Source organism: Capricornis sumatraensis, chromosome 1 (assembly GCF_032405125.1).
Source record: "Capricornis sumatraensis isolate serow.1 chromosome 1, serow.2, whole genome shotgun sequence".
Lineage (NCBI taxonomy): Eukaryota > Metazoa > Chordata > Mammalia > Artiodactyla > Bovidae > Capricornis > Capricornis sumatraensis.
The window spans coordinates 11,402,622-11,413,183 of record NC_091069.1 but is presented as its reverse complement, the minus strand read 5'-3'; the positions used below and the strand labels follow the sequence as shown (position 1 = coordinate 11,413,183).

At 51.7% G+C, this 10,562-nt stretch overlaps 1 non-coding gene across 1 annotated transcript; it reads left to right on the top strand.

The window, feature by feature from the left end:
• The first annotated feature begins 223 nt into the window (after positions 1-223).
• TRNAY-GUA (transfer RNA tyrosine (anticodon GUA)) lies at positions 224-297 on the top strand. Its single transcript has one exon. It is a non-coding gene; the product is annotated as a tRNA-Tyr (tRNA).
• Positions 298-10,562: the final 10,265 nt, after the last annotated feature.

Genomic DNA, 10,562 nt, shown 5'->3' with positions numbered 1-10,562 from the left:
AATAGAACAAAAGATTGACCTCCCCAGAGCAAGAAGGAATTCCCACCCCAGGTTTCAGACCCACTTAGGTCAGGGGTCTAAGCTCCTCTGCTTGTGCCCATGGACACAGCCCCTTATGACAAGGTGGCAGCTGTTTTTTCTGTTCCAGGAATTTCTCCAGCTCTCCCTCCATTCATCTCTTCATTTGGGGGCGTCTGCAGTTTCCATCCCACTACTCAGGTGACTTCCTGTAGCTCAGATGGTAGAGAATCTGCCTGTAATGCAGGAGACCCAGGTTCGATCCCTGGGTCAGGAAGATCCCCTGGAGAAGGAAATGGCAACCCATTCCAGTATTCTTGCCTGGAGAATTCCATGGACAGAGGAGTCTGACAGGCTACAGTCCATGGTGTCAAAGAGTTGGGACATGACTAAGCAACTCACACACACACACACACACACAGGACATGACTAAGCAACTCACACACACACACACTCAGGTGTTTGCAAAACTGCCGAGTCTAGCCAGCCCCCCGGGTCAGACGTGGAGTCGGTTCCATGTAAACCCCCAGCAATCGCGGAGCACAATCCCTGGAGCTGGACAGGAGGAAATAACTGGACGAAGAGCAGGGCCTTCAGGCCACCAGGCTGAGCTCCCTACCTGGAGCCGGGCAGGTATCATCACAATTAGTCCTTGTCACAGCGCCACCTGGTGGGCAATAGGATCCTCACTTCCTGGAAGGAAAAATCAAGGCTCAACGAAGGCAAATCCATGTCCAAGTTCAGCACCCTCTTCCAGTTACAAGTGACAGAAACCGAATTCATCCTGGCTGGAGAAAAGGAAGTGCTTGCTGATCCACGCAACCTGGAGGTTGAGGGATGAGGCTGGCTTCAGCCACCCTTCTGCCTAGGGGATTTGGTGAGGCCCTCATCTCACCCTGCCTCTCTGTCCTTGCATCTCTTCCTGTCTCCCACTCTTTTTCTTTCTCCTTCCATCCCCCACCCCATTCTCCCTCACTCTATCTCCTATCTCATGAGTGCTTTGCTCTCAACTGACTTCATTCCCTCTCACTTCATATGGATAGAACAGAAAAATAGCCTGTGACAGAGACAGAAGCCCAGTTTTAAATATTTGAAGCAGCAAAGCACCCAGGTGATAAATGAGCTTTTTCAAACCCCTTTGCAACCAGTGATACACAAATAGAAATATTCTATAGTCATCCTGGAAAGGCTGCCTAAGGGAGGGCAAGCTGACTCAGCTGGAAGAAACATCTCTTTTGCTCTTCTCCCCTTTCTGCCTTCCTGTTGCCTAAAATATGGGTGTAATGGCTGGAGCTCTGGCAGCTATTTTGGGCCATGGGGTGAGGCTGGACGTCAGTACTTGTCATATGAGCCCTGAACTGACCACCATAAGTCTTTTTTTACATGCAAACCCCCCCCCAAATAATTGCATGTTTAAGCCACTTTTATTTGGAATTTTTTCTTATATGCAGCCAAACTTAACCCCATGATATGTGACCACAGCAGTTCCAGGTTTATATCTTTCCAACTCTAAAACTCCAGAGTCAGGACCCCTGCTCTTCTCACTCACAAGGCATCTAGTGAGCTCTGAATGGCACAGCAAGGGTCACACACGACTAGAGGAATGGCCAACCCATGTCCCAGGCCCATTCTTGGTGTGCTTATGTTGCTTATTTGCTTTTGAGGAGAGACAGCTGGAGGGGAATCACAGGAATGGTGGGCAGAGGGGCATTCCCCAAAAGAAGTGGGTGTGCTGGACCTCTAGGAAGTGACAAGTGTCCACTACAGCCAGTGTACGGTGAACCCTAGTTTGCCTGACTCCCAAGCTGGACACTCTCTACCCTACTCTCAGTATTTCAGAATTAACAGAAGAGGCTTCCCTATCTGTCCTCTCGGGTGCAGGAGTTGGCCTGCACTGGGGTTGGCCTGATCTCTCTCAAGAAAGTTCATCTAGAGGCCAGTGTGTGGGGTTGAGAGGATAGAAGTGTAGAGCGCTCCAAGGTCAATCCCGGAAAGCATGTCTCAGGTTAGCACTGCTAGTTACTTGCGGGAGACGTGTGACTGTTAGTCAGAATGAAGGTCAAAGCCCACCTCAGTCATTCCTGCTGTGTGCCCTCCAGGGAGTCCCTTCACCTCTCTGGGCCTCATGCTAACTCCCCAGTTTCCATCTCCAGGCCTGTCTTCACTCCCTGCCTCCCAGCTCTATACACACCTAAACTTCCATCTTCTTCCTCTCACCTCATCCACCCACCTTCCTCCAAAAGGCCCACCACAACAGCTCCCAACATACCCAGCCAGAGCCTTAGCCCGGACATGCTGGCACAGCCTCCTTGGTGCCAGGATAGTCTACTGTGGCCTAAGGAACAATTCAACTGTCAGATTTGTCCAAATTACCAAACATGCAAAATAAACAACCGCCACCATCCCAGAGTCCTGACCCTGAAACCCAGGGACAGACGCGGGCGTCACAGATGGGCCGGGGGCCCAACACCCACCACCACAGCTGCCCTGGTGGGGGACGAGCAGGTGGCAGTATCCTGTGGTCCCAGTTCTTTGTCCCTGGCTCTGGTTGCCCAGGACATCGTGCTCTCTCCTAAGGGTGCAGGCAAACTAAATGACCTCCTGGGGAGGCAGGCCTTAGAGATGAAGCCCAGCAAAAAGGCCAACACTAATTTTCAAATGATCGTTATTATTATTCCCTTTTTATCATTGAAAAATTTATTGTCATTTTGATTATTAAAGCACTACATGCTCATAAAAAGATTCAATGAATAAACTATAAATGTAAGTCTCTCGTAATCGGAGTAGGGGTCAGAAACGTCTCTTGTGTCAGAAACAGTCCTTGATTAAGAAACAAAGAAGGAAAAAAGGAAACATACCTAGGACTTGCTTGTAGTCCAGCAGCTAAGAATCCACCTGCCGGCACAGGGGACGCAGTTTCCGTCCCCGATCTGGGAGGACTCTACATGCTGTGGGGCGGCTAAGCCAGTGCGCCACAATTACTGGCCCTGGGCTCTAGACCCTGTACTTTGCTGCAGGAGAAGCCCCGCAGTGGGAAGCCCACATGCTGCAACTAGAAGGAGCCCTTGGAGAGCTTCGAAGACGCAGCGAAAAATCAGCAATGAGAGTCGTTTTTTAAAGGAAAAGAAACATACACAAATGTGGCTCTTCCCTTTGTCATCTGTAGGTGGCTGTTACTGGGCAGCGGTGTTGCTGCAGAGTCCGTGGCCAGAGACTCACCTGTCCTTGTGCTACAGAGACTGGCTGGGGTTCACCCCTGTGTGGGGCACCCCGCACAGGGCCTGGTGGAGAGGAGGGCTCAGCGCATTTGTTGGAAACACAGAAGGAAAGAGGGATAGAAGAAGGAAGCGAGGGACACCCTACCCAGTCCCCTCTGAAAACAGAGGGACATACAAAATCCTGCAGGGACCCAGAGAGAGCATCTCACTCCGCCTGGGGCGGGGTGGGGGGTGGGGGGGAGCAGCCAGCAACCCTGAGTCTTAAAGCATGACTAGGAACTTTCTAGAATTTGTAGACATCCACCAGGCAGGAAAACAAAGAGAAGGCAGGGTAAATGCAAAGTCAGGGGAGATGTGAGAGGACACGAGTCTGGGCCTTCATGGAGAGCCTGGGACAGCCAGAGGAGGGTTTCTGAGAGAAGAGGGGATAGGAGAGGCTGAGGACATCAGGAAGGACTTCCTGAGCTGAGCTAAAGGGTGTTCTCCCAACTCCGGGGAAGCCACACTGGGTGCTCACTGAGCCTTGTCTGAACCAGGTTAGGAGCCAGGGGCCCGAAGTCCCACACTGGAGGGGCAGCCGCCCCAGGATCCCATCCCCTGCCAGGCCCCCAGGCAGCGAGGCCTCCCCTCCCACATCCTCCAGCCTGGCGTTTTTCTCTGCGCTTGATGAAGTTAAAATGAGTCCTCTCTGGGGTGACTCGCAGGCATTCAAATTGGATTGGCACACAGACATCGAGCAGTTGGTGGCAGGAGCCGGGGGACTCGGAGAGCAGGTTTTCGCTGGAGGGGACGTGAGCTTTATTTCCCTCTTGGTTGCTGACAAGGAAGCAGCTGTCCTTCCCTGATTATTTGAGTCACAGCCGCTAATGCCCAGCCTCCCCGGCGCCGGTCCGCCTGCCGGGGCCAGGTGAGGAGTCCCACACCCCGGCCGGCTCTGCCGTGAGCCACGAGCTCCATCTACTGCTGCCTCCACACAAGACCAAGAAACAGCCCTCTGCCTTGGGTGCAGGGCCTTCCATGCCAAGCTGGGGTCACAGCCCGGAGGAGAGAGAGCCAGAGCAGCCTTGAAGAATACTCGGACAAAAAGAAAAGAAAAAGAGAAAAAATTCCACAACCAGTTCCCCTCTTCTAACACACTGGCCACACCGGCTCCTTTCCTTTTGTTTTCCCTCTAGCTTTCAGTTTGTTGAGACTAAACCTGAATGCGACTTTCCTGTTAACTGCTGCTGCTGCTGCTGCTGCTGCTAAGTCGCTTCAGTCGTGTCCGACTCTATGCGACCCCATAGGCGGCAGCCCACCAGGCTCCGCCGTCCCTGGGATTCTCCAGGCAAGAACACTGGAGTGGGTTGCCATTTCCTTCTCCAGTGCATGAAAGTGAGAAGTGAAAGTGAAGTCGCTCAGTCGTGTCCAATTCTTCGCGACCCCATGGACTGCAGCCCACCAGGCTCCTCCATCCATGGGATTTTCCAGGCAAGAGTACTGGAGTGGGGTGCCATTGCCTTCTCCGTCCTGTTAACTAAGCATTTCCAAATCTGTCATGTCATTCCATCCTTGAAAAAGCCCAACAGGTGGGTGTCATTAGCTGAGGAAACTGAGGTCCATAGGGGAAACGGCTTGCCTGAAGTCACACAATAACATAGTGGGAAGAATAGGATCAGAACCCCAGTCTGTCCAACTTCAAATCTTGTACATTATCCACTATACTTTTGACTCTTTGCCCATTTATCAGTTAGAACACTCTCAGCAGCAGCTAACAGTAACAATGCTTTCAATAATATGGGGGTTTATTTTCCTTGTATACCAAAGACTGGCTGCAGGTGCGTTCCAGGTCAGGAGACAGCAAAGTGATATGATGGACCCAGGCTCTTTCAATCTTGATGCTCCATCATCCTCGATAGGTTGCCTTTTAACAAGCTTGCTGCCTCATGGTCCACTGTTGCATAAGGCTGTTGCAGCGCCAGGCATCTTGTCTAAATTCAATGCAGAATGAGGACAGAAGGAAGGGATGGTGATAGCTGTGACAATCCCATTTATCAGTAAAGAAAGATACTTCCCTGAATTCGTCCAGGAGGCTTTGGTTTAGATCTTATTGGTAACATGGCTACTCACAGCTCAAGGAAAGCTGAGAAAGTAAATATTCTGAGAATAAAGGAGGACAGTGGGAAAAAAGTACTGTGCTGGTCATCAATAGTATCTGTCACAGTCTACACAGAGTTGTGTTTAGTTACCATATCACATTTATTTTTTGCCTCCTGCTTTGTTTCTTTTACCGTTAGGTCATTTGCAGCTTCTTTATCACTATGTTGTTTTTGCAATTTTCTCTCTGTCTCTCTCTCTCTCTTTTTTTTTTTTTACATTTTGGCTGTGCCACATGGCATGCAGAATCTTTGTTCCCCAACCACGGATATTACCCATGCCCCCTTCAGTGGAAGGGTGGAGTCTTAACCCCTGGACCACCAAGGAAGTCCCCTAATTCTCATTGTTAATGGTTTAACAGTATTTTTCAAGGGGATAAGCCATAATGTATTTGTTGGGCATAGGAAGCTTCCAATGTTTTCAATATTATATATAATGCTGTGATGAACATTTTCATGTTCATTTAGTTGGGTGCCTCCCAAACATAAGTCCCACACAGTAGAATTACTTAAATCAAAGATGTTAATATTTTTTGAATCAAAAAAGTTAATTTTTTAGTCCCTTGGACAGCAAGGAGATCAAACCAGGCAATCCTAAAGGAAATCAACCCTGAATACTCATTGGAAGGACTGATGCTGAAGCTGAAGCTCCAAAACTTGGGCCACCTGATGCGAAAAGTCCACTAACTGGATAAGATCCTGATGCTGAGATGGACTTCCCTGGTGGCTCACGTGGTAAAGAATGTGCCTGCAAGGCGCAAGACCTGGGTTCGATCTGTGGGTTGGGAAGATCCCCTGGAGAAGGGAACAGGTACCCACTCCAGTATTCTGGCCTGGAGAATTCCATGGACTGTATAGTCCACAGGGTAGCAAAGAGTCAGACACGACGGAGCCACATTCATTTTCACTGATGCTGGGATAGGTTGAGGGTGGGAGGAGAAGAGGGTGACAGAGGATGAGATGGTTGGATGACATCACCGACTGAACAGACATGAGTCTGAGCATGTCTCACTCCGGGAGACAGTGAAGGACAGGGAAGCCTGGCGTGCTGCAGTCCATGGGGTCGCAAAGAGCTGGACACGACTGAACAATTGAACAGTTACAAATATTACTCCTTATTTCTCCTCTTAAAACTCTATTGATTTCCAAGAGGATTATGCTATTTTATATTATGTCACAATATCTGGATGTATTGATTTTACTTCTGTGAGCCCACAAAGTATATTATCACTTTTTAAAGGTTTTTATGAAACTGGTATCCTAAAATGATACCTTAATGTTGCTTCTGTTTTCATTTCCTTGAATAAAAGGAATAACCTGAGGACTATTTTTCCCCTTATATTTTTCACTTTGTACTTCCTCTTTGGTGAAGTATTTGTTCATTTCTTTCTCCAGTCAACATCTGGAGTAAGAAAACTATTTTCATAAAAACCATACTGGTACTGGTCATATTACAACTCCACTTTCCCACTTGATCCTGCAAGTTCCTGCGAGGAAGGCAAGGTAGGGAAGAGGATCCAAATCACAGATGAGGGAACTAACAGGCAGAGCCTCCATCTCTAACCCAGCACTTTTCTTGTACAGCATTGCTCTTTTAATTGGGGGAAGGGGGTTGCTTTGCTTTATTTTTGTGCTTTTGTCACACTGGGCAGCACGTGGGACCTTAGTTCCCTGACCAGGGACTGAACCTACATGCCCTGCATTGGAAGTTCAGAATCTTAACCGCTGGTCTGCCAGGGAAATCCCAAGTATTGCACTTTTTAAAAAATAATAACAGCTTCATCGAAATATAATTCAATAGCATACAACTCATTTAAAGCACCCAACTCGCTTGTTTTCAGTACATTCATTGGAACTGTGTGAAAGTGAAAGTGAAGTTGCTCAGTAGTGTCCCACTCTTTGCGACCCCATGGACTGTAGCCCACCAGGCTCCTCCGTCCATGGGAGTTTTCAGGCAAGAGTACTGGAGTGGGTTGCCATTTCCTTCTCCAGGGGATCTTCCTGACCCAGGGATCGAACCCAGGTCTCCAGCCTTGTAGGCAGATGCTTTACCATCTGAGCCGCCAGGGAATTGTGTAACCATCACCATAACCAATTTTAGAACATTTCATTGCCCCCAGGAGAAACCCTGAACCCACCACCTATTCACTGTCACATCGGGTGGAGGTAAAAACGTGTTTAAGCTTGGAGAAAAGAGATGAGAGGGACAGGCTGTACGAGGAAAGTGAAGCAGACAGGTGGTGTCAGGAACTTGCTCTGTGACCACACGTCTCTCCCCTCTGGTTCTTGGTTCCCTCCTAATACTAACAGGTATTTACTGAGCACCCGATGTGTGCAGGCTCCAGGCATCTCACAGATGTTCCTGATTACTCTCTCTAAAGTGGGGTGAAGGGCCCCATTTTACACAGCAGGGAAGCCGAGACCCAGAGCGGAGACTTGGAGTCTTTTGTGTCTCTCGGCTGACTGGTGGCAGAGAGGGGCCTGGAGTGGGGTGGGGGCAGGGAGGGGGTCCAGCTCAAGGCCACTACATCAGCGGCTTCCAGCTCCCTGCTTCTGGAGCTGCCCCAGGGACAGGTGGGGACAGGTAGGGGAAGAGGAAGGATGGGAGTGTCTGTGCACCAGCCACAGCTGGTGGTGCGATAGCAGGCCCTGGGAGCCCTTTAAGCCGAGTCCTCTTCCCACCGCCTTGTGACTCACACCAATCAGAGCACGGGCTCACACACAAACCTCAAAGTCATGAAGTGTGTGTCCGGGTGTGTCGAGATCTGTGGGATCATTTCTTTAGTGCTTCAACAAAGTGCTCCCTCTGTCAAGCTTTTGCCAGGGGCTGGGGACGTGGAGGGAAGGCAGACAGTTCCCTGGCTTTTGGAAAGATTCAGCAGCCCATGAAGCAGCTTAGGATGCAGGGAAAGCATCCTGGAAGGTCTAAGCAGACACCTGAAGGATGAGTAGAAACTTGATGAGTAGAAAGGACTTGGAGGTGGGGTGCTCCTGCCTCGTCCTGGGCACAGGGACTAACAAGTGTAAAGGCCCAGGGGTGAGAAAGGGGAGCTGTTCAGCCTGGCCACAGGCTGGGCTACCGAGTGAAGGGGAAGAGGCCCAGTGGGGAGGAAGGAGGGCGAGATGGGTCACGTCAGCCAGGTGCCCAGGGCTGGATTTTCTCCTGGAGCACCGGGGAGCCACAGAAGGGTTTTAAGCAGTGGATGGGAATTTTAGAGAGACTGCTCTGAGAGAGACTCCCCTGCCCAGGGGAGAAAGGATTGGAGCAGGTAAGAGGGGAGGCAGGCTCCAGGCTAGTCTGGGTTTCTCAGGACTCTGAGTGTGCAGAAGTGGGGGGACGGCAAGGGAGCCGGTCTGTAGAGCAGAAGCCCATCCTCCCCAGAGAAAAATGACAATAGGTCCAGGCTGTGGGGCCCCTGCAACACCAATACTCACATAGCTCTTCTCACAGCCACCTTCTATGTCCCTGAGAGGGCCAAGCGATTCTCCACCTTTGGAGCAGCAAGACTGAAGCAGAGAGACTTGCCCAGGTCACATAAAAGTTGGCTGATGGCCAAGTTCCCATTCTGGGGGGTTTGTTGTAACCCCAAAGTGAAAACATTCCAGCTGCTGGCCTCCTTCTAAAACTCTTAGCCCCGGACCAGGAACAGTTTGGCTGAGGGGCTGGCCCAGGGCCCAGGGCCAGGCCCCAGGAAGGAGGACCCTGGCTGTCCTCACCATCCTCCATCTACTCAGACAATGAGCCCAAGGGCCCCATGGCTATCACTCACCCACAGCCTCTGGGCCTTGTCTATGGAGACAAGGGGCCTGTCAGAGCCGCCTGCCCATAAAGCCGATGAATGGCCCCTGGCTGCCCGTCAGACAATACCCAGGCTCTGGGGAGGTGAGATTAGGCAGGGCCACCGCCCAAGCCAGTCCCAGTGGCTCAGGATCCATGAGCACACAGCCTCAACCCGACAGTACCGGCTCATCTCCAACAGTGACTCCTGGGAAATGTGACCCCAAGGAAAGGAGGGAGTGAGATGGGAGCCCCGGGCGGGAGGGGGGGGGTGTTGCCAAGGATGGGTAAGGTCATAACTTAGGAAACGGGGAGATTCGGGATGGGACAGGAAGGCCAGGAGGACCAGAAGGCAGACCAAGGAGGCCGGGAGGGGTGTAGTGTAGCGTAGTGTTAGATGTTCAGCCGCATCCAACTTTGCGACCCCATGGACTGTAGCCGGCAAGGGTCCTCTCTCCATGGGATTCAGAAACCAAAACCCTTCTATTCCCTTTCCTCCGAACAGGGACTCTTCCTCTCTTCCTGCTCCCCATGTTACCTTCCCCCCGCCCCACACCTCTTTTGTCTGCACGCCTTGTGGGATCTTAGTTCCTTGACCAGGGATTGAACCAGGGCCCACCTCAGTGAAAGCCAGGAGTCCTAACGACTAGATCAGCAGGGAATTCTGACTGTGTTACCTGTTGCATGACCTGGATGAAGGCCCAGAGATGGGGGTTCCAGGCCAGCCTCTACCACTGGCCAGCTGTCCAGCCTGGGATGAGAGCTCTGAGTCCTCATCTGGAAAATGAGCATGATGGCCCCTCCTCACATGGGGTTGAAGGTATAGGGGATGAGGTCTGTAGGGGACCAGTTCAGGACACGTAGGAGGTGAGGTGCTGGATGCTCCTTCCTCATCCTGCCTGCGATGTGAGTGGGGAGTCCAAGATCCCTTATCCGAGACTCACCAGGTGCCCTTCCTAATAAGAGTGACTTTACCTATGTGTTGTGGGGAGTTGTGACACGGGTCCGGTCCAGAGACTGATCCCGTCCTCCTCCATGACTCATACATCTCCTGCCGGCCCGCGCCTGCCCAGCCCGGAACGCACAGGCAGGGGAATCGCCGCGCTGGAGGGCTAGGGCCAAGGGGCGGGGTCTCCTAGCGCCGCCCCGCACCCGTCGGTCCTGGGAGAGCTCCAGGCGGAGAGCTCGCCGACGCCAAACTCTGGTCCCCGAGACCTCGCAGAGGTTGAGCCGATCCCAGGCACTAGGCGAAGCCGGTGAGGACCCGGGCTGTGAACAGGGACGGGATCAGCACGGGTGAAGGGGAGCCCTTTGCGCTGCGCCCTCCCGGGGCCCATCAGCCTACGAGGGATTCCCCGCTAGCCTCTTGTGAAGAAGGGACGTGCAGTGGGGAGACCAAACTTCGCCTCTCTT